The following is a 23,408-nucleotide window of genomic DNA, read 5'->3' on the forward strand; positions in this document are numbered from 1 at the left end:
TTGATTCATGATCTGTAGAAAGCCTGTAATTCTTTGTTCTGTAACCAAAACCCAAAACAAACATTGAAATTGAGAGATTGTAGTGTTTTAACTGAGTGAGGTCAATTAGACAATGTGATAGCTTGTCAAGGAAGGTCAATGAAGCTGTCATTAGAGAAATTCTAGAGAAGATACGATAAAACCCTTAATATGAATCAGGGGTTCTCAGCCTTTTTCTTTCAGAAGACTGCCCCAGACATGCCATAACTAGTTTTCTACAGATAAAAGCCAGGGCCAGCATTAAGAGTAAGCAGGGGCAGTTGCCTGGGGCTACTTAGTAGTGAAGGGAGAAATGGGTCATGTGACGCGCCCCCCCCCCCCCAGGTTTGGGAAGGAACAGGACAAACCCCTTCCACCCAGGCCCTGCCCCTTCCCTTCCCTCAATCCTTCTCCCAAGCGATGCGGCCTGGGAGTACTAGTGAGACCAGGGGTATGGTCTGGGTGGGGGAAGTGGAGCAATGTGGCCTCAGCTCGCTCTGCTTCCCACCGGCGAGTGCAGGGTGGTATCGCCTTTTCCCCATGTGACACGTCTGGGACAATGAGCTGGGGCTGCGTTGCTTTTCTTCTCCTGCTGCTGTTGAGTGCAGAGTGGTGGGGGGGCTGGACCCCTGCTGCAAGTTCCAGTGTCCCACCCCCCAGTCCTCAGATCACCCAGGAGCTCTGGGTCTGCTGGGTGCTGGCTGGTCCCTTGCCCCTCCTATCCACGGTGTTTGGGGGCATGCGCCCCCTTGTACTCCTCCCATGCATTGCCATAGGGCTCCATTCCACAGGGCCCCTTGCAGCTCAATTAATGAGACTTCTGCTTCAGGCCCAGGTAGTGGGACTCAGGGCCTTGAGCTTCAGACCAGTGCAGTGGAGCTTGGCTTTCTGCCCTGGAGTCCAAGAAGTCTAATGGTGATCTTGTTTGAAAGGCCCCCTGAAACCTGCTTGTGACCAGTGGGGCCTTGATCCCTGGTTGAGAGTCATTGGTATAAAGGACAATTCTGTAAAGGGGAATGGATTGTGAGACCCAGCACAGCTTTTTTTAGCCTTGGTTTCATTAATGTAAAGTAAAACCCTGCCTGTCTATATGCTTCTCTAGAGATTAATCTCTCGGGTGTTGTAAACCTTAAAAGCATCCATTAAATTAATTTTATTTCAGTTTTAAAAAGTGGAGAATTTAAAAGTTAAAGTTGTTGAAGATCTGTCTAGATAATGGAGATTTCAGTGTTGGTTTACTTCTTCCCTGGAGTCTCCATGAAATAGTAATCTTGTGAGGGTTGCATTAAACATGGGAATGTTGTCATGACAGGTGGCTGGCCTAAGTGAGTGACAAAGTTTGATGCTAAGTCCTGTATTCTGGTTCATCAAGCTGATTTCAGCTGAGTTCTGCACTCAGCTCTGGTAGACACAATGATCTATATGGCTTTGCAGTAAACTAGGAACAGTGTTAGGTGAGTACTGGAGGGACTTAAGTCCAGTTTTCCTTGCCAAGAAGGATAATTGCAATGTGGGGTCCTGAGAATAGTGGATTAAACGTTGATTAAAATGTCCTGAGTGATAAGTGGAGTGTGGATATCTTATCCCCTTCTACTTAAACATGCAGCAGTTAAAATATAATACCTGGAGTCTTGCAGACTTGCATATATTTATTTTGTAGTTTTACTTTCAGATGTGATATAAAAAATTTGAATGAGGGGGGGAAACAGCACCACCTGCCCTCTGAGACATGAATTGAGTTCATAAACTAGCATGCTGTTCAATGTGTAATCCCCAATTATTAGATTAGGGTGGGCAATTTTTGAAGGGGGGGGACTTGAAGAATTTGATAAGTGATCAAGGATCACATTCTTCTATGACATTAATGGAGGAGGTGCGGGGGTCTGGGATGGAGATTGGATGCAGAAGGGAGCTTGGGGTAGGGGATTGGGGTACAGGCTAGGGATGTAAACAAGTAGTCGATGCAGGGTCTGGAAGGAGTTATAGGTATGGGTGCAGAAGAAGATTCTGACCTGTAAGAGGGGATGCAAAGTCTGTGAGGCAGTTGTGACCTGGGGAGGGTGGCTGGGGAGAAAAGAATTGGGGGAAGGTAGGAATGTGGTGCCAGGTACAGACTGTGGCCAGGAGGTGCTTACCTAGGTGGCTCCCGTTCAGCAGCCCAGCAGGTCTCTTCTGCACCTGCACACACTGCTCAGAGCAGCTGGCCGCACAGCAGCTGGCCATGTGCATCTATTCGCTTTGCTCATTGCCCCCACCCCAGCAGCTTCCAGGGGCCAGAAACTGGCCCATGGGAGCTTCAAGATTGTGCTTGGGGTGGAGGTAGCACACAAAGCCTCTCCCTTCCCCCAGTGGCTCCTGGTGCTCAGAAGCACATGGCCCCCACAGCTGGCTGCTTTGAGCCGCATGTGATGGTGGGGCTAGCAAGGAACCTGCCCGAGGCACCCACTGGGTCATATTAGATAGTCACTTGGGATGGTGATATAAGCTGGCATGCTTCCTTTGTGGATCCAGTGTTCTTGTGCTCTCTAATAATCTTGCTCCTGAGTGTCAGTCAGGTTTTCATCAGCAGAATTGTAGATCGCTCTGCCTTCTCATTATGCAAAAAGAAAGTTCTATATATGAGTATTTTTCACATGGTTTCCTGTGTTGAACCAATTATGTTGAAAGTCTTGTAAATAGGTCAAGTTTCTCTTCAGGGTAAAACCTGTCCAGTGACTGACAACGAAGTGTTAAAAGCAGAATTGCAACATTTGTCCATAATGCTTTATATTTCTATTTTACTACTAAAATGTTTCTGCTTTATTTAATTGAGAAATTCCCCAAACCTGATTGATAATTCAGAAAAGTTGGGCAGATGGTTTGCTGTCTGTCTCCTGGCCATTCTTCTGTTCTTCCCATTCATCCCAGTATCTCAGATGACAAGGGAAGAATACATGGACAAATAGCCACTGCAGAAGAATTGCATTGGCTTTTTATGCTCGATGCAGGAAAGGGGATGTTCAGAGGTAGACGTCTGTAGACTTCTTTTAAAAAAACAAAAACAAAAAACAACCCAGTCTTTCTCCATTCCCTCAAACACACGTTAGAACTGGAAGGACATGGAGCTAAATTAAAGCATGCTACAACAGAACATGGAGCAGAGAGATTAGCTCTTGCTCACAGCAAAATGACTGAGACTCCTTTTAAAAAGTCCTACACTAAGCACTGTTTAAGAAGGTCCTGTTTGCATAGATACATATATGACGTCTGTAACAGTTCCAGGTAACTACACCTGTGCTGCTGCTTCATGGTCTATCAAGGCTTCTAGCTCTCAGCAGTTACTTCTCTTAGGCAAGAGACCTATGTGTGTCTCAACTGTATGACTACTTTTCCAGTTTATGCAGTTTCCTGTTGACTGTTACATTCTCAGTAAGCCTGGCTGCATAAACACATCAGCATCTGTTTTGATTTTGCTCCTGAGGCGTATGCATAGTTGTAATTGCCAGCAGTCACAGGTTACCACACAGTTCTTTAATCAAGCACATTTGTTCTTGTGGTGTCAGCAGATATTACAATTTGGGTAAATTTACAACTACTGTTGGTAGTTCCTGGCGGAGTAGTTGTCATACTCTCCCGCAGGATTACATAAACTTAATTCAGGAAGATCCTTCAAAGATACCGAAGGAAATTGCCACATCTGTCACAACTTCCATCATCATGTTATCTGGTGCCTCCCAACTATTTAAAAATAGAAATAACAGTAACACTTTCCTTTTCCCACATGTATGAGTGGTGGTTTGATTCGTTGATAGCAAGGTTTCTCAAACTTCGTTGCACCGTGACCCTCCTGATGACAGATCATGGGGAGCCTGGAGGCTAAGCCAAAGCCCTGCCACCCTGGAGAGGGAGGCCAAAGGCCAAGCCCTAGTGGGGAGGCCAAAGATGAAACCCAATAGCTTCAGCCCCAACAAAGGCCCTGTAACCTGAGCCCCGCCGCCAAGGGTTCTAGCCCTAGGGCTTTGGCTCCAGGCACTGGGTCTTGAGCTTCATCTCTGGCCCTAGTAGTCAAAGCTAGACCTGGTGATTAAGCATGTTAAAATTAGTTTAATTTTGTAAAGGTATGACTGTTGAATTTGACAGTGGTTCTACATTTATATGCAGCGGAGCAGGCTCCTCTAATTTAAGATGTACAGATACCAACTACCTAGTCTTGCCAGTACACTTTTGTGGTGGGAGAGGCAGAGAGTAAGTTTCCCTGCTTGCCTGCCTCTTGAAAATAGTTTCTTGAAAATGGCTGGATACTATGCATTCCTTCTGAATACTCACTCCCAGACACCATTTTCCTGGTATGAAAATGGCTCAACGTAATAAACTGTCATCACTGTAGGGTGATTACCAGGAGATACTTCCTGTCTAAAGTAACTGTATCCTAGGCAACATGACTCTGGAAACTAAATGCTGAGATGTGTTAGCTCAATATACAGTTATTACAGGGTGTTCCTTCCTATACTAAAACATCGAGTGATCTCAGATATATAACTAGACTAAACCCCCCCCCCCCCCCCCCACACTGGAAGTAAAGCTGAAATGGTGTTGGTGCAGCATAAACAGCTATGGACCCACGACTGGCGGGTTTAAAGGAAGCAACAAATCAGAATGAAGTGGTTTGCTTGAGGGGTGGTTTCTGAATGACACCCAAGAGTTGAGTCATTAACTCTCCAGCATCCTGTACTCTGTCTGGTTCCATTCTAGACCAGTGTAATTTTCATGAAGCTCACATGTGAGTATTGCGCTTATCACAGGGGTAAAAGGACTCATGTACTCTGTGATATTTCTCTTCTGTTCCAAAGCCCAATTTTATTCTTGACTTCTTGAAATTAGAGACCATGAGTTAAGCTATGCAGACTTTTATGACTGCTGCACTTTGAATGACTCTACTATTTTGAAAACTGAAAAATCAGAATATATTTATGCATGGCCAATATATTATTCCTAGCTAACAGAAAATCTGAGAAACTTTAGCTTATATAACTATTACCCACTATGTCATCTTATTTAGCAGTCTGTACTAGCGGTGATACTGTTATATTGTTGTGGTATACTAGTCATTTAGAGACATCCTGAGTTGGTGTAAATTGTCATAACTCTTTGTCATCAGTTGAACTACAGTTTACAAAAGTAAGTGTCTGGTTCATTGTGATTACGAATTTACTTACTTTCTAACACTATCTGCTAAAAAATTGTTTCTGTTTTATTTGGCATATGTTGGAAATCATATGAAATTAAATCATAGCTTTCTCTGTGCTTGGAGGTGGGGGAGGAGAGGGAGGAGGGCACTCTGCCCAAAATGTAGCTTTTAGTTAATTGGTCATAAGTTTTGTAACCATGGAAGACTGAGACTTAATAAACAATGTGAATTCTTAAGAACATGAAAAGAGAAACTTCTATTGTGTTAAATGGTATCAGTTGGTAAGTGTGCCATTTCATTGCATAGTGAAGATAGTCTTTTCTGTTTCATTTGTTCCTAGTAATTTGTTTATTGGAACTGGTGTTTAACAAATTGCATTAAGGTATTTACTGCTCTTTTTATTCAGTAGGGATATGTGTTACTTTATGAGTTTTGTTATTGCCCCTTGTTTCAAGTCATTCTAATAAGGGACTAAAATTCTGCAAGGAGATGACACATTACTTCTACACAAATGGGCAAACTTTGGAATTTTTTTTTGTCTAGAGGATAGAAATCTGATTTTTCTTATGGGAGAAAGCAATGTGCAATTGATTTAAAAAAAATAGCAGAGGCTTCCTTACACAGCCTCTTTTTTCCTCTTAAGAGCAGTTGTCACTGCAGTTTTATAATAGACTAACCCGGAATTGTTACTGATAACTTATAATTGCTCATATTTCTGGCTATACTAATGATCTTTATTGTTTTTGCTTCAGATGTGTGCACCTTCTGAATTTCCTTCATGGACAATCTGCCTGGCTCTAGGCTTTGATTAATTTCTTGTTTTGCAGAACTCTTCCTGTTCACTAATATCTGTCTGGTTCATGGCTTTTATTTTTTGTTTCCCTTTTCTCATGGCGTCATGAAAGATGTGGGTGTGATGTTAGTTATCTGAGCTCTTTATAGGGTGTGTGCTAAATTTTACTTCAGATTATTTCTTCCCTGCTGAAACTCGTAAAGTTGAATATTTTTATATTTATTTACTTAACAGATGCACGTTTTTGTGATAGGTATACTATGAAAGATTATGACAAATTCCTGATATGATTTAGGAGATGTTCTTCAGAATTAAGTATCATCATTGCTATTTAATTATAACTTCATAGCAGTGACCCTGAAATTAAGATTAAAAATAGGCATTCTTTTGATACTCCACCTCATTTTACAGAATATACTCTTTAAACTGAGATTTCATGCCCAGCGTTAGTCCAAAGATTAATTCGTTTAAGATCAATTTGAGAATCACTACACGTCTAGCTCTGTAACTTCTAGAGTGGTTGCTGAAGTTGCAATGTGTTTGACTAGCTCTGATCCAGAATTTCAGTAGCAAGCTTCAATCTTAATTGCATCCTAAAGAGAACCACATACTGAGAAAAAAATCAGTTTAGCCAAAGACAAGTGCAACAGAGTATTTTAGTGGAGTTGGTGATTGTGTAGATACTGTTCTCCCCATTTTGAGCTTTCCTGAGCACTGGTATTATAACAATGACTTGTAGCTGTCAATAGATCTCTTGATATTATTTCTCTATACCTCCAGACATTCTGTGTTTTCTCTCTGTAGCAGAAGTAACTCTGGCAATGAGATTTTGTTTGTTTAGTGCCAAAGGGGTCAATGTTTCAACAGCCTTCTCTTCCATGAACTTCTCTCATATATCTGCATAGTGTACACATATGCCCTGAAAGCTCCCTTTTGGCAAGCTGTGGAAATCTAAAACTTATGCAACTAACAGCAAAATGTGCCACTTCCACTAATATCCTAAAGTAAAAAGTGTGATTTGAGTACAGCGGGCTGCACATAGTAGCTGGTACAATGTTAACTAGGTATGTTGGATAGTTTACATATCACTTATTAGACCCTTTCATCTTATCATAGAACCATAGAGCTGGCAGAGACCTCAGAAGGTCATCAAGTCCAGCCCCCTGCTATAGGCAGGACCAATTCCAACTAAGTCAACCCGGCCAGGGCTTTGTCAAGCCGAGACTTAAACACCTCTAGGGATGGAGACTCCACTACTTCCCTAGATAACCCATTCCAGCGCTTCACCACCCTCCTAGTGAAATAGTTTTTCCTAATATCCAACCTGGACCTCTCCCACCACAACTTGAGATCATTGCTCCTTGTTCTGCCATCTGTCACTAATGAGAACAGCCTCTCTCCATCCTCTTTGGAACCTCCCTTCAGGAAGTTGAAGGCTGCTATCAAATCCCCCCTTACTCTTCGCTTCTGCAGAGTAAACAGACCCAAGTCCCTCAGCCTCTCCTCATAATTCATATGCTCCAGCCCCCTAATCATTTTGGTTGCCCTCTGCTGGACCCTCTCCAATACGTCCACATCCTTTTTGTAGCGGGGGGCCCAGAACTGGACACAGTACTCCAGATGTGGCCTCACCAAAGCCGAATAAAGGGGAATACTGACATCTCTAGATCTGCTGGCAATGCTCCTCTTAATGTAACCTAATATACCATTAGCCTTCTTCGCTACAAGGGCACACTGTTGACTCATATCCAGCTTCTCATCCACTGTAACCCCCAGGTCCCTTTCTGCAGAACTACTACTTAGCTGGTTGGTCCCCAGCTTGTAACTATGCTTGGGACTCTTCCATCCCAAGTGCAGGACTCTACACTTGTCCTTGTTGAACCTCAGATTTCTTGTGGCCCAATCCTCCAATTTGTCTAAGTCATTCTGGACCCTTAAATGTCTGAAGTTAATGCTTTTCTTTGTTCATTACATGTATATTTCAGAAAGAAGCTATTAAGATATTATTGAAAACATCTGTTCAGAGTGTGACTGTTGCTTTTCAAGCAGCATTACATTATAAGCACAGCATTCAAAGAAATGTTTAACTGAAAATGTTATTGCTGAACAAGAAAAATAGGGTGATGTAAAAGTTGAGGTTGCCATGTTGTCCTTAATTCACCTGGGTACGGCGATTAGATCATAGAGGTCAGTATAAGATATGTATGTGAGGCAATACTACAGGGTGAACTTTGGGTTCATTCTTGACTTTGCTCTCGTTTGGGCCACCCTCTCACTGTTTTGTAAATGTTCTCATTGGTTGCTGAAGCCTGCATCAGTTTGTGAGGAGTCTTTTTCCTAAAAATACATTCCCTTCAAGACTGTTTATCAGAATATAAAAGCTCCTTTTGACAGAGAAACTTATTCATATTTAACCTACATTCAAAGGAGCAAGTACCTTGAAACATAAACAACTTGAATGGCATCTGTTCCTCATTCTGGAGTTATAACCTTTATAGACATATTCAGCAGTCTGTAAATATCCTCACTGAATATTTCTTCCCTGAAAATGCATTTCCTTCAATATTCAGATAGAGACTTGTTTCCTCTGAGTCTTCTCCGGTAATTTTAATGACCTTATATCTTCAACCATATTAGTCTCTCAGTTCTGCTGCATGTTACAACATACATTAAGAGAATCATGAAACCATGTCTTCTTGCATGGGGAGTTCAGTGTTAAGACTGAGACTCAACTTTTATTATATTTCTCCTTTTTTCAGTTGTTTCTGGCTTTCTTAGCCAGTTTGTGAGTTCCGTACTTAACTTTGTCCTGGACATTTTTTTGCAAGATTCTGTAAAATCTGTTTAGCTACCTGACTGTCACATGTAAGAAATTTCCCAAATATTGTCAGAAATTCTGCAAATACAGCTCAGTGATGACAGTGCCCATTTTCCTCAAACATGACAGTGCTTTGTAGATCTTAATGAGATGGTTTGTTGAAAAGTAGAGGTGTAAGGCAGGTATTTGCTAGTCCTTTATCACCGTATTTGAATACCTGGTCTAAGGAACAAGGCAATTACATATTGTAAAATCTCAGATTGTTTTCTCTCAATGGATGGGAGGCCACATTTAGGTACAACACTAAACAAAAATGATGTTCTAGAGCAGGGGTTCCCAAACTTTGTTGCACTGTGACCCCCTTCTGACAATGAAAACGCTTTACGACCCCAAAGGAGGGGACCAAAGCCTGAGCCTGCGCAAGCCCTGCTGCCTTCGGGGGGGGGGGGGGGGAATCAAAGTTTGAGCCCCACTCCTCCAGGTAGGCAGAGGGGCCAAAGCTGAAGTTCAAGGGCTTCCGCCCCAGGCAAGGGACTTGCATCTTGAGTCCTACTGCCCAGGGGGCTTTGGCATTAGCTTTGGGCAGTGGGGCTAGGGCTTCAGCCCCAGACCCCAGCAAATCTAAGGTGGTCCTGGCGACACCATTCAAAGTGGGTTGTTACCCACTTTGGGGCCACACTCACCGTTTGAGAGGAACAAGCAGAAGGTATGTAGGTCAGAACTTAAGGCTTTTCATATTTTGTACATACTTAGCACCTCCTTCCCCCCCCTCACACACACACTTCTTGTATCTTTTTAGTTCTTTTAAGCTTGGAGGGGAGTGAGGTATACAGGATACACATGAGAAGACTGCTAGTGATTTGAGGAGGGAGAATGTTTGACAGTAGCATTTTTAGTAGGGAAACTGACTTCTAAAAGAGAATGCAAAGTAAGGAAAAAGGGGGGGGAAGCATGAGGAGGGAAGTGTCAAGTGGAAAATAACTAACCAAGCAGTAGATGCCTTTGTGGAACATTTTATTTCAATTTCTAATTTATATTCTTCAGCTAGTTACTATGATTAGACACTTATATATATATATACCAAAATAGATGAGACCTAGGAAACTGATTTGTTGGGGTTGAGGATGGTTTGGCAGCTGGAGATGTCTCCCAAAACAGATAAAGATATGGCTCCTGCCTGTTCCAGTGGTATTGTGGTACTTTATTGAGGAAAAATTAGCAAAAATATTATTATGGAGATACATTTAGCTATTGCCAAGTAAAGTGGCGAAAAAGGAGTTAAATTCTTAAGTGCTGCTGGGTTTTTATTAAAAAAAAAAAAAAAAAAAACCCCACGCTTAAATTGATAAAAATTAAGGGATACATTTTCCTGTCAAGCAAATGGTCAAGGGTGGTTGGTTGCTTGGGAAACATTAAAGTAGACAGTTTATGATTATGGAATTTGCAGGCTTCTTTGCTGATCCCTTTTTCTTCAAAAATGCAAATAATATGCTAGGCAAAATGCCCTTTTTGAATGCAATGTCAAAATAGTGAAGTCAGGTAATCATGTAATGAAGGACCGAGTTAAATATGAAATGCCAACCTTAAATTTGCCCGTCTGTGCTTGTTCATTTAACATTGTCCCACATTATATTATCATAGTGACAAATTTCAGTTACCCTTTCTTATATAAGTATATTATGCATATTCTTCAGGCTTAGTTTCTTTTTTTATGTCCTTGACAAAACAGGCAATACTGAAAGAAAATGGATTGAATACTTGTTACAAATAAGTGTCTGAAGTATGCAAGTTAAATCTCTCACTCAGGGTTTGCCTTCTCTGCAGTGTTACCCCGACACTCATCTACACACACAAATCTCTATCTTGATTTAACTGATACTTAAAGCTTCAGCTGGCTTGCCTATCGGGGCATATGAGCTTAAGTCCTACTGATGCTTGAACAAGTGATGCAGTAGGGATCCAGCTACAGCTCAGGTTAACACAGCTTACTAGTTATTAATCTAATTACCCGTGTTGATGAATCACAGTGCAGTGTGACCATTCTTAGCTAAGTTAGCCTACCTCAAATGTGGTATTTGGAAAGTATGTCTTCATAGCAACTAGGCAGGTGCTTCCCAGCATATATAGGTGCCTGTGACATCTGTGCTTGAGCTAGCATGCCACCTATAGTTAAGCTTGCCTCAGCGCTTCCCATTATATTATCTTGTTTTCAGTTGCTTGTAACTTTGCCACATTTAAACAGTTAAATTCTTCAAGTCCAGGCATGTCCTTGAGGCTGAATTCTTTTTAGGGAAAGCTTCAGCAGCTGTTTGCAAGATCAAGATTAGGGAAATACATTTTTGCACATTTTTACAACCATGTCATTGAGAAACATTGTCATCTCAATGGCTTGGAGCAGGGACTTGAAATTTGGGGTGGTCTTTGTGTCAGAGAGATGCCCTTTTACCTTCTCCTCATCCCCCGCTTTATGGCATGATGTGGGTCTGCAGGCCCTTGTGCTGATGTCCTCTTCATAGGAATAATCTACACAGGTTTGTATCAAATAACAACCTCCTTTCTTGGGGACTGATTTATTAAAATAAAACAAACCCAAAGTAAAGCCTCTTTCTAATCATCCCCCTTCCCCACTCTCCAGATGGGAACAGTTCCTCCTACTCATGGTCTCTGGCCTCAAGCCCACTTGGTACAGTTATCAGCCCATACCAAGCTCTATGGAATAAGACTGTCTCCATCTTGTTTTAGCCTCATGAAAGGGAGGTTGCAGAGACTCATTTCTTGGGCCTGTGTCTGCTAAACTGAGCAGAGTTTGGATGAACTTTGAATAACTTTTCATTCTGTGAATACCATGCCGACAGTTTCTAATGTGCTAGGAGGGGCCTTGCCTCTACCCCATCCCTTCCCCCAGGTCTCCTCTCCTGAACATGTCCAGCCCGTGCTCTTTCTCCAGCGCCTCCTTTATGTTGTGGAACAGCTGCATGCGGCGGGCAGGGGAAGGTGCTGATAGAGGGACTCCTTTTTACTAGTCAGCACTTGTGTGAACACCATCATTCCTGTGGAAGACTATTCAAATGTGTACCTACGTGGGGACCAACTTAAGGCTCCATGGGTAGTGATAATGCTGACATTGCCCAACTTTGGCATGCTAGACTCAGCATCTTTTAAACATGGGTTTGTTTGTGTAAGCTTATATAAATTAACTAATGCACAATGAAATAACAAGTAGGGTGATGTAATATCTTTTATTGGACCAACTATTGTTGGTGAGAGAGACAAGCTTTCACAGGGCTCTCCTTTAGTAGACTGATTTAAAGCATGAACATAAGGATAAAGTGAAGTTTGAGCTTTCATCATTGACTAGATCTTTCCTATTGTGTTTTAAGCTTCGTGCTGTATTAATATTATCAATTTCAGTTTGGAATTTCTATTGCTGTTCACCTCACTTTTGAATTTATCATACAACAGTTTGAACTGCTCATTTAGAACCCGTCACCATTGGCATCCTCACTATTCAATGCAGGTCAGACCTCCCTGGTCCAACACCCTCGGGGGACCAGGGATTTTGCCAGACCCTGGGGATCCCCAGCAGCTGGCGAACCCACTGTTGCTAGAGTGGCTGGGGGTTCCCAAGCTCTCGGGATCCCCATTCGCTGCCAGCCACTGCTGGGGATTGCTGCTGGGCAATCCCTGGTCGCTGGCCCCTCTGCTGCCAGACTGTCCAGAGATCTCCAAATTGGGGTTCTCCAGTAGTCACTGGTTGAGGGCCAGGGCTCTTTGGTCCAGCAATATCCATGGTCCTGCTGGACCAGAGATTCCTGGATTTGAGAAGTTGAACCTATACACAGTCTTAATATTACACTTAATTTATAGAAAAGTTAAATGGTTAGGTTTTATACAACTTTATCCAGAGTTGATTGAGGGTTTAATTAACAGGATCTAATTATTCTTCATCCCATACAGTGTTACTGTACCGTGGGTGGCACGGTTGAAAAGCATTATGAAGAAAAACTAAAATACAGCAATATTGTTACACTTTGCACATTGTTGTATAATAGAAATGTTGACAGACTGTTAGCTACAGTGGTACAAATGCATTGCTCTAACATACACATAGGTGTCTCAGGTGGCTGAATACATTAAACAATATGTAATTTACATATCAAATCAGGAAGATTGCGTATAATCTTTGTTGCCGGTCATGCCATTCATTAATTATCAAGATATTCCTCAGGCTTTATGACCTCTGACATATTGGACGGGTGTCATTCAGTGAGCAAAGATGTTTAGTCTGCTGCGATACTGAGAACCTGCTGTATAATTGCTATTCTGGAAAAGGCCCAGGAAGCATTTACCACGATGCATTTAATCACCATTCTAATTAGAGTGTCAATGAAGCAGATCAGAGTTTTCCTACTGCCAATTCATTGCAACTTCTAAGTTGTAAAAGGATTGTTACCTAGTATGCTGGAATATCTCAGTGCTAGTGTACATAGCAAAGCACACTAGTTGGGTGTGATTTGTAGTGAACAATAATGTTCTGCACTCCAGCTGGCCTACGTAGGTCCTCTTGGTGAACTTTAAAAAGTACCTACTCCACATTAATGCAGTCTAAACAAAGTACCTTTAAAGAGCACCAGCAAGGTCTACACATGGTGCTCTACAAATCACACCACTCTAGAGCGCTTCGTGGGCTGTATAGATAAGCCCTTAGTTGCAACAGAAACACTGATTATGAGATTTCCAATTGTTCTGAAATCATATCTAGTGTTCAAATGAATATCAAGTTAACTATAGCACATGTATACCCTGCTGTCAAATAAAAGAAATGAACCAATGTTTAGGGAAATCTGACTCTACTCAGGCATTTGAAGGGGTACATCAAGCATAGAAAAAATCTTATGGTTTTAGAGAAAGCTGCAGGTGCACCAGTGCTGCCAACGGTGAAAAGTGCTTACACGTTTCAATGCTACTTCATCTGTTACTGGAGACAGGGTAAGAAATTTCATAACACAGACAAAGTTTGGGGAACTGGGTTTCTTACATTGCTTATTAGCAATAGAGAAGAGTAATCTGCTATTAGATTTGAAGTATGTGTTTAACAAATAAAGAAGTGGGGAACGAAAATTCAACAGATTTTCAGTCCACTTCATGACAAAAGCCATTAGTTTCTGTGAGCTACGTCTAACACTGTTTTTCAGAAAATAGATTTAAATGGAATAGCAGAACAGGTTTGGATATTAAATAGATTTCTAGATATCCCTGCTCAGGTTTTTTTTCTAATGCACAAAATTGACCATTTATCTTAAAATTCTAGATTGAGATTAGATTTGAATTACTATTCTTAAGCAATGCCTCTAGCAGTCTTTGTTCACAGCATTTGTAGTTAGGATTTTAGTCATGCTTGCTGGTATAAAAAAAATGGGATTACATATAGTATCTTTGTAATTTATTGCAAAAATACCGGCAGGTACTGAGCAGGGTTTTGTGCCGCTTTTTGATAACACTTAGTCAGACTGCTAGTTATAAATGGAATACTGAGTGGAATAGTGACTAGAATTCAGTAACATGGAGTGGATGAGCTCAGGTCTTAATACAGTTTGAGACAGTAGAAAAATGGAATCAGTGATAACAGAACTTAAAGAAATCTTCAAATTGCTATATGTGATTGAACTTGCCAGTAAATTTCGCTAATAGATTTCAAATACATTGATTTTCACAGCTATAGTTCCTCTCTGCACAGCCTTCATTTTCCACTATGGTCCTTGACCATTAAAAATAAAATAACAAAACTCTGGATTAGGCTGAAGGTTGACTTGAGGCTTTGGCCTAAAAGCTTTTTTTTTTTTCAATCTGGTGTTGGGGTGGGTATAAATGTTGCATAATGAATAAAGATTTTAAAATGCAGTGTATATGGGCATGCATTCACCCAGGTGCTTTTAAATCCTTAAAATTGCTTCTTTCTCTTCTATGGAAATTTGTAGGAAAGTGAAAGATGGCAGTGCAAATGACTTCAGAATTTTCTTTTGCTATACTAATATTTAAATATACTACTATTATTATTAGTCTGTAAATATCATTTTACCTGTAGTTGTGTTGGAGGGCAGCCTTGTACATTTCTTCCTTTTTTAAAGTCCAATATTGCTGCTAGGGAAGTGAGCTTGTACTCATGTACACAGTTACACACAGCTACCCTGCCCCGCTGCTGCTTCTATATCAGAGGCGGGAGGGGAGAGATTGTGCACATGGGGAGCTGTTTTTTAAGATGGCTCCTCACACGTCCATCTGTCCGTCCCCACCCTTTGCCCTGTGCTGCTGCCTCCTACAGATGCAGCAGCCCGGGAGGAGAGAGAGCAGAAGCTGGTGATCATGGGGAGTCAGCTTTTAGCCAGCTCCCTGCGAGTATCGGCTCCCTCCCTCCCCCCTGCGTGTGTAAACTTATAACCACTGAAATTTTCACCAGTTACGCATTTACAGAAATAAAAACATTTTAACATCCCTAATCGCTGCTACTACTTTTCTTCTCTATCTCTTCATAGGAATAGTATGTTCATTTTGGATGTTCCTTGACTACCTGAACTTTGCTTTAGCCAGCAAGGCCTGTGAAAATGTTACGTCTGATGTTCTCTATCCTCTGGGATTTTCCAGTTGCCTCTGCCTATAATCTTCTGTGTCATGCTACTTAACCTTGGTGGTTTGCTTCACCTTGTAGTTTCTGAATCCACAAGATAACTTTACATCAGTTAAATGGTTTCTTTTCTGACACTGTACCTTCAAATTTCTTTTAACTTCATAGTCCTTGTCTAAGCCAATGCCATCAGTTTGATTTCATTTATTCATATTAATGGGTATCTGAATTACAAGTTGAACCTCTCTAGTCCGGCACCCTCAGGACTTGACCAGTGCCGAACCTGAGAATTTGCTGAGCCATGGGAGGTCAACCATGGCCCAGGTACTCTGATGCTGGCCCCAGTGTTCCAGCTGCCAGCTTTTCACCCAGGGGTCCTGGCCAGTAGCTCCTCTGCTGCCACCAGGATCCTGGTCATGGGGCTCCACTCCTGACCTAGCCGAGGGCTCCTCAGCCACCTCCCAACACGATCCTGGCCTTGGGCAGTGAGGGGTGTGGACTGGGTATAAAGGGGGGGGCACTCGAAACTTGGCCCCACCCATGATAAATGGACTTCCTTCTAACTAAAATCATGCCACACCAGAGTTTGCTGGACTAGAGAGGTTCAACCTATACCAATTTAAATAATTTACAAGTGTAAATTATCTATAGAAATCCATAGTTAAACCCACACAAGTTATACTATAAAATTCAAATACACTTCCACCTCTGTACTCTGGGCATTCCTAATCCAGGAACACCTGTGGTACAGACTCTGGCAGGGGGAGGAAGAAACGACTCTGTGTGTTCTTTACCCCTCCCCCCAAGCTGGGTTAACAGCAGCGCGGTGCTTCTTTGGAGACTTTTCCCCCACTGCTCCTATAGCAGTGGGAGGCAATATCTGGGAGCAGCATGGGGCACAGAGCCACATGAATCCCTGGGAGCAGGGCACCAGGTAAGTGCCCCACCCTCACTTCACTGAGGCACCCTGCCTACCTCCCAGATGCCGCCCCAGCACCTTCCATGGTCCGTAAAACTGCCTTAATCCAGCATTCCTGTTTCCCAGGATTGCCAGATTAAAGAGGTTCAAGTGCAGTGTGCAGTTCTCCATTAGCTATCCCTCGGGATGTTAGTGTAACCACGTAACCATTTAACTAATAAACTGATCATAGGCGTGCGCACAGGGTGTGCCTAGGCACACCGTAATGTCTTGGGCCAGCTAGTGGCTGCTGGAGGAGGAGAGGAATTTGTGACGGGGCGCCGCAAACCCTCACTTTAAATTCCCTACGGCTGTCTACGGGGCACTGTGGGGCAGAGAGCGCACATGCGCGGTGTGCTGAAACACTGCACAACAGGTGAGAGGGGAGACGTGGCATGACATCACAGCCACAGTCCCTTTATACCCAGTACACACCCCTCACTGTCCAAGGCCAGACGTGGCATGACGTTACAGCTTGGGACATTCAAACCGTGTGGCCCAGCTCCACAAGCAGTTGAGGCCCTACTACAAATGCCAGCTGGCCCGAGCCATTTTTGCGCTCCGGATCCCGCAGCACCGCCCCTTATGCACCCAGGGGTGCCCCCGCCCAGCCCAGCAGCACCACGAAGCCCCCCCGAGGCACCTCCCCCTGGCCTGGCAGCACTGCGCGGTGCCCCCTTATGCACCTGGGGCTGCCCCTGCCCGGCCTGGCAGCACTGTGTGGCCCCCCTGCCTCCGAGGTGCCCTGGGGATGCCGCACGGCCCCCCTTGAGGCACCCTCCCTTTCAGCCCGGCAGCACTACGCGGCGCACTGGGGACGCCCCTGCCCGGCCTGGCAGCACCATACAGCCCCCGCGAGGTGCCCCGGGGATACCCCTGCCCAGCCTGGCAGCACTGCGTGGTGCCCCGGGGACGCCCCAGCTAGGGTCTGGCTGGCCTGTACCTTGGGCCAGCTCTGACTCCAGCCTCGCGAATTGGAAGACAGAAGCCGAAGGGAAGGGTAGGGGAGGGGTGGAAGGGAGGGGCAGGTCAGGAGAAGAAAGGGGAAAGTGCTAAGGGACAGGGTAGAGGAGAGGCAAATGCCAGGGGGCCAAGTGCAGACAATGAGGGAAAGGGCAGGAGGGGAGGTGTCAGTGGGAGGGGGGGACAGGGTGATGCTGGGAGACAAGAGGGTAAGGGCTTTGGGGGCTAGAGGGGAGAAGAGGAGGTGCTGGGAGAAGGCTTGAAAGAAGGGGTGGGTATGAGGAAGGGAGGGATGGAGCAAGGCGTGTGAGGACTCACGCATGAGGGGAAAGGGGGCAGAAGTTGGTGAGGGAGTGGGCATCAGGAAAAAAGGGGGCGGGGCAGTGAGGGAAGGGGGAGGCACCAGGAGGGTGCAGGGGTAAGGGAAGGTGCAGGTGCCAGGGGATTCTGGGGGTGAAGCAGAAGGGCAGACACCTGCAGGGGAGGGACCATCACCAGAGGAGAGAGGCAGAGCAGGGGTGTAGAGGGAGGTGTTAAGAGAGGGGATGAGGAGGGGTAGCTCACATGATCAGAGTGGGGCTACTGGAGAAGTAGGCACATGGGGGAGAGAAGGGCTGGTGGAGGGGGGCAGGTCTCAGGAAGGCTGAGAGCAATGAGAAGGGCAGGAGTCAGGACAGCAGAGGAGAGTGAGGAGTTGGGGGGCAGCAGGCATCAGGGGAGCTGATGGAGCAAGGGAAGGAGACATGGCAGCAGAAGGAAAAGGTAGAGGTTTGAGATACTTATTAATAACTTGGGTGCCACAGTGACACATCCAAACAAGCCACAAACTCAGTACTGGTGCACAACACAAAATTAATTCTGCTCATGGGAGGAAACTCTTAGAGGGAACACTTCTCCCAGCCTCTCCACCCCGAGTTAATATCTCTCACATTGGGGTAATGCAACTGCAGGATAGTTGCATGAGGGGAGTTTGGGAGAGGGGGCAAACTAATCCCTATTGGTAGGAGGATAGTGGGAAAAGTCCTTGGGGGGGGGGTGTCACATGACACCTTTTGGTCATGTGTCCATCTTGCCCAGAGAGTGTTACCTCCAGAGGTGTGGCCAATGGGGGTCAGGGGCGTGGCTAACAGGGTCAGGGGTGTGGCTAATGGGGGTCAAAGTACATTTTTTAAAAAATATTTGGGTGCACACCCTAATGAAATGTGCTGCGCACGCCTATGAAACCGATGCTTATCTGTTAATGGTGTCTGTTCCACTCAGCTGGCTACCAGGGAGGCAGTTTTGCAGCAGCAGATCAGTGAAGGGCAAGAAGCAGGCGGCCTCACTCCCGGGGAGGCTTTGCTGCAGGCTCTGCTTTATACTGCGTAAGTAAGCTTTATACTGCAGAGCCCGCAGCGTGTAAGTGCTAAGATTTTTAGCTGTTACATGGTTACTTATTTAACTGAATTTTAACATGCCTAGCTATCACTAAGTACAGTAAAACTCTGATGGTCCGGCACCATCGGGAACCCGGAAGTGCTCAGGGCAGCTGGACAGTTGGAACTGCTCTGCTTCCGGTGTCCCCGATTCAGCTGCTGCTGAAACTGACCAGCGGCTGAATCAGGGAAGCCGGGGGCAGAGCAGCTGGGGTGCTGCTGGGTTGGTCTGGTAGCGTCGACCCTCGGGGCTGCAGGACCAACCCGGCAGCACCCCAGCTGCTCTGTCCCCGGCTTCCCTGATTTAGCTGCTGCTGAAACTGACCAGCAGCTGCTGAATCAGGGATGCCTGGGGCAGAGCTGGACTATCAGAAGGGGGGGCTATGAGGGGTCTAGGGTGGCATCCCCCCCACCCCAGGCCCCTCATAGTCCCCCCTTTTCGATAGTCTGGCATATTTGATAATCCGGCACCCCCTGGGTCCTAAAGGTGCCGGATTATCCGAAGTTTACTCTATGGTTGACTCTTGTGATAGAAATGTGAGGATAGAAACCTACCAGCAACGAAACACACAGTCACTGGGTCTCTCCACAGTATCACTTACCTAAAGTAGTACGTGACCTGTTGTGTCATATTTATAAAGCTTGACCTCAAAAGTTAATTCCAGCCCTTCTTTATATAGAAAAACCGCTTAACTCAAAGTTCCTAACAAAGGCGTATGGATTTGACATATTTATTTTTATGTAAATGTTTTAGGAGATTTTAATGAAATTAGTTCTTAACATAGTTTGCACTCAATTCAGATTTCTTATTAAATAATTTTATTTGTAAAAGGAAAAACATATAATTTAAATAAAAAAAATTCAAGGATTTTATCCTTCCAGCACAAGACTCCACATTTTTGTATTAACTTGGAGTTATAGAACCACAATACTTTTCTCACCTTTACAAAAAATAATTCAGATGGACTTCTTGGACAATCATAGTGACTTGCTTTTCCTAGAGCTGTATTAAGGATTTTTCAGCTTCAGCCTTATCGTCCAGTGTTTTGGCCAGATGGGTTAGCTGTTAAGGTTTCCACTGAATTATTTCGCTATAAATGATTTAGTCAGTTTCATCTTAAGTTAAAAATGACAACTTAGTGACTGTACAGAAACAGTATGAGATTTTTGTGGCATTACGTACCTGAGCTGGTAGTAAGTGGGTATGGCTATCTGTAACTGGCATACTTATATACATGTTTAGTTCTGGAATATCCCGCTCTATTCAAGTGTAGCCAGAGCCTTAACAAGGGTGGGGCAAGTAGGGCACTCACCCCAGGCACGGTACATTTAGGGGTGCAAAATTAAAAATTAGAATATGAATGAATATATATATATATATATATATATATATATATATATATATATATATATATATATATATATAGTGCAATTAACACATGTGTAATTCATACAAAAATTAATAATTTTATCATTTTGGAGGGCTGGGGGGCAAGGGGGAGTGGGCACAGTTCAGTAGCTTGTCCCAGGGGCAGAAAACCTTACTTACGGCTCTGTGTAGCATTTAGTAGAGGCTTTTTTGCTAACCACCACTAAAACTACCCCCCCCCCCAAACTCTATGTATTTGTCTTCAAAATATTGATTCTGTGACAGCTATGCTGTGGCTTTAACTGAACAGTTGTTGAACCCAAGATTACTCTGCTCTGACCAAAAGGAAGCATTGCTTTTTCAGTTTAGTTGTTTGTTGTGGGCTCAGTCCTGCTTCCCATGGAGTGGTGGCTACCCCCTAGCCCTTTGTTAACTTCAGAGGCAACAGGAGGTGCTCCTACCCCATTGACCACTGTTACACGCAGGCTGGTAGTGATGTCCATTTACTTGCTCAAGACCCAGACTCAGCAAAGTATTAACAACATGCTCCAGTATGTAGAATTCTATAGTGGCTTTTTGTGACTAAAGGCTTATCTCCGCTTAAATGCTACAGTGTGGATACTGCCTACATCATTGAGATGCATTAGGATTAGCAGCTTGGTGGTAATTAAAAACTGGACACTCCAGCAGGAATGCCAGAACCTTGCCTGCCCCACCTCTTTACCCCTCAAGTCCTGCCCCCATTCACTCCTCTTCCACACAGCCTCCTCAGTGCTTGCTTTGCTTGCTGCATTTCCCATTCTGCTCTCTGCACCCCTGCCTGCCTCACATGGGACTTGCCTACAGAACTAAAGCTGGGGGCTGCAGCTGTCTACCACAGGAAAAGATGATTCTAACTGAGTAGGGACTGGTGTGGTTGATTGACCTAGCACTTCCCTGCCTTTCAGCCCACTGTAGCTAGACTTTGGGGCTATGTCTAGACTGGAATGATTTTCTGGAAATGCTTTTAACGGAAAAGTTTTCCGTTAAAAGCATTTTCAGAAAAGTGTCTAGCTTGGCAGGACGCTTTTCCGCAAAAGCACTTTTTTGTGGATAAGCGTCCCTGGCCAATCTAGATGTGCTTTTCCACAAAAAAGCCCCGATCGCCATTTTTGCGATCGGGGCTTTTTTGCGGAAAGCAAATCTCTGCTGTCTACACTAGCCCTTTCGCGCAAAAGTTTTTCGGAAAAAGACTTTTGCCTGAACGGGAGCAGCATAGTATTTCTGCAAAAGCACTGACAATCTTACATGAGATCGTCAGTGCTTTTGCGGAAATTCAAGCGGCCAGTGTGTAGACAGCTGGCAAGTTTTTTCCGGAAAAGTGGCTGCTTTTCCAGAAAAAGTGGCCAGTCTAGACACAGCCTGGGTGTGGTCTGTGCTTGGTTTTAGGTCAGTTTAAATATTTTGCTGGGGGTGTGTGGTTTTTCACACTCCAGAGCAATGCAGTTGGATTGACCTAGCTTTTTAGTGTAGATAAAGCCTATGTGAGAATCCCATGGAACTTAAGTGCTCTGTTGAAGTGAGTTATAAATATTGTTGTACCCATTTGAGGATCTTGTGTATTACTTTAAAGGAAAATAATGAAGTGACTGGAATCAGAATCTAGTGGATTTTTGTTGGCTTTTCCCTTTTGCATTTAGTACTAAGCAGGTTAAAACTTTGTAAGAAAGAATTGTTAAGGTTCCCATCAGCTTGTGTTCAAAATAAGCAAAGACCTTTTTAGGATTTTGCTTCATCTTTAATTTCTTGCATTGAATCTTTAATTTTTCTTGTCTTCTGGCTGAATGCAGCCACAATTTCTGGAGCTTTGTTATGAGTCTGTTTATTCACTATCTTAGGGAGTCTGCTTTTTCTGCTTTGTTTTTCAGTTGCATTACTGCATAATGTTGAATTGAAATTTAGAAATGAAGACTGGATCTGGAATGTGCAATCTGCTCAACTTGCTCACTTTTATTTTATTTTATTATGGGGTAAAAAAGGGATGTGCCAGATATGTAGCGGCACATCTTCTTTCTTCTGTGTGGCATTTTGACTACAGTGATCTTTTCTTCTTATATGAAATAGAAATTGAAAGATACTGTATAGTGACCTGATGCTATTCAGCCTGTAAGATGAATGTGTGGGAACTTTCATAGGGACACTCACTAGGGACATCAAGCTCCTGTGAACAAGTGCCATTTTTTCTTTAACATAGCAATACATTTCCTTCCCTGTCTGTGCTTTAAAATAAAATCCTATGAAGACTTTGGATTGATAACCAATCTGCCTCAGCTGCTACTTACGCCTCAGAAAGCTTTCTTTGTCATTGTCAGTTCTGATGTCATTCATATGAGACACCCATGTTCTGTCTGTCTTTCTCTTGACTGCCCTTTGGGTTTCGTGGTTTTGCAGAGAAGCCATTGTCTGACAAGTTGAGTTAAGTCCAGAATGTCTAACTCCCAGGCAGTGAGTATTTGATGTAGCGTGCTACTGCTGTTGGTATGGGCTCACCTGCTGTTAGTAATTGCAGTTCTTCTGAAAGCAGATAATCTACGTAGAGTGTTGAATATTTGGGTATGTATCAACTAGATAATGTATTTGTATGGCTTGAAAGAGCTACTCTGCTTCCCCTTCCGCCACCTGGGATTTCATAGATTCATAGATTCATAGACTTTAAGGTCAGAAGGGACCATTATGATCATCTAGTCTGACCCCCTGCACAGTGCAGGCCACAGAATCTCAACCACCCCTTAATTTAATGTTTCTCCTCTGCACCTATTTAAAATTAGTGTCTCTGTGTGACTGCATCTTGTGTTGTAGCTGGAGATGTTTGACTCTCATACCTGCAGTCACCTGTATTCTACTGGGAAGTTTTAGTCAATTATAAACTAACTTTCGCTTGTGCAGGAATTCAAAAGCAATTTCATGTCCTGAAATACCTGAGTAATCCTATCTGGATTTTCTCCAAATTAACAAGAAAATAATTTAAAATGCCCTGTTTGCCGAACACTTAGACTGTTTCTATTATTCAGTGAGGGAAAAAAAAATAAATCTGAGAAATAATTGGTCTGAAAAGACACTTATAGAAATACTTGCCATTTGATGATACTGTTGTCTCCATTGAGTGCCTAGAAGTAGTTTAAACAGATGTGCCATGCAAGTTGTGAGTTCTTTGTCAAAATTAAAGCCTTGTTTGATTTTTAAACTAGAAATGTAACTGTTTTGGTAGGTTCCATTATTTTTATTTCCACACGTCTTTACCTTTAG

General features: G+C 43.5%; 1 protein-coding gene across 4 annotated transcripts in view; it reads left to right on the forward strand.

Moving 5' to 3' along the window:
• ZFAND3 (zinc finger AN1-type containing 3) overlaps positions 1-23,408 on the forward strand; it is a 281,926-nt gene that overhangs the window by 39,729 nt on the left and 218,789 nt on the right. The gene's annotated exons all lie outside the window — the stretch shown is intronic.

This window comes from Pelodiscus sinensis, chromosome 3 (genome assembly GCF_049634645.1).
Source record: "Pelodiscus sinensis isolate JC-2024 chromosome 3, ASM4963464v1, whole genome shotgun sequence".
Taxonomy (NCBI): Eukaryota; Metazoa; Chordata; order Testudines; family Trionychidae; genus Pelodiscus; species Pelodiscus sinensis.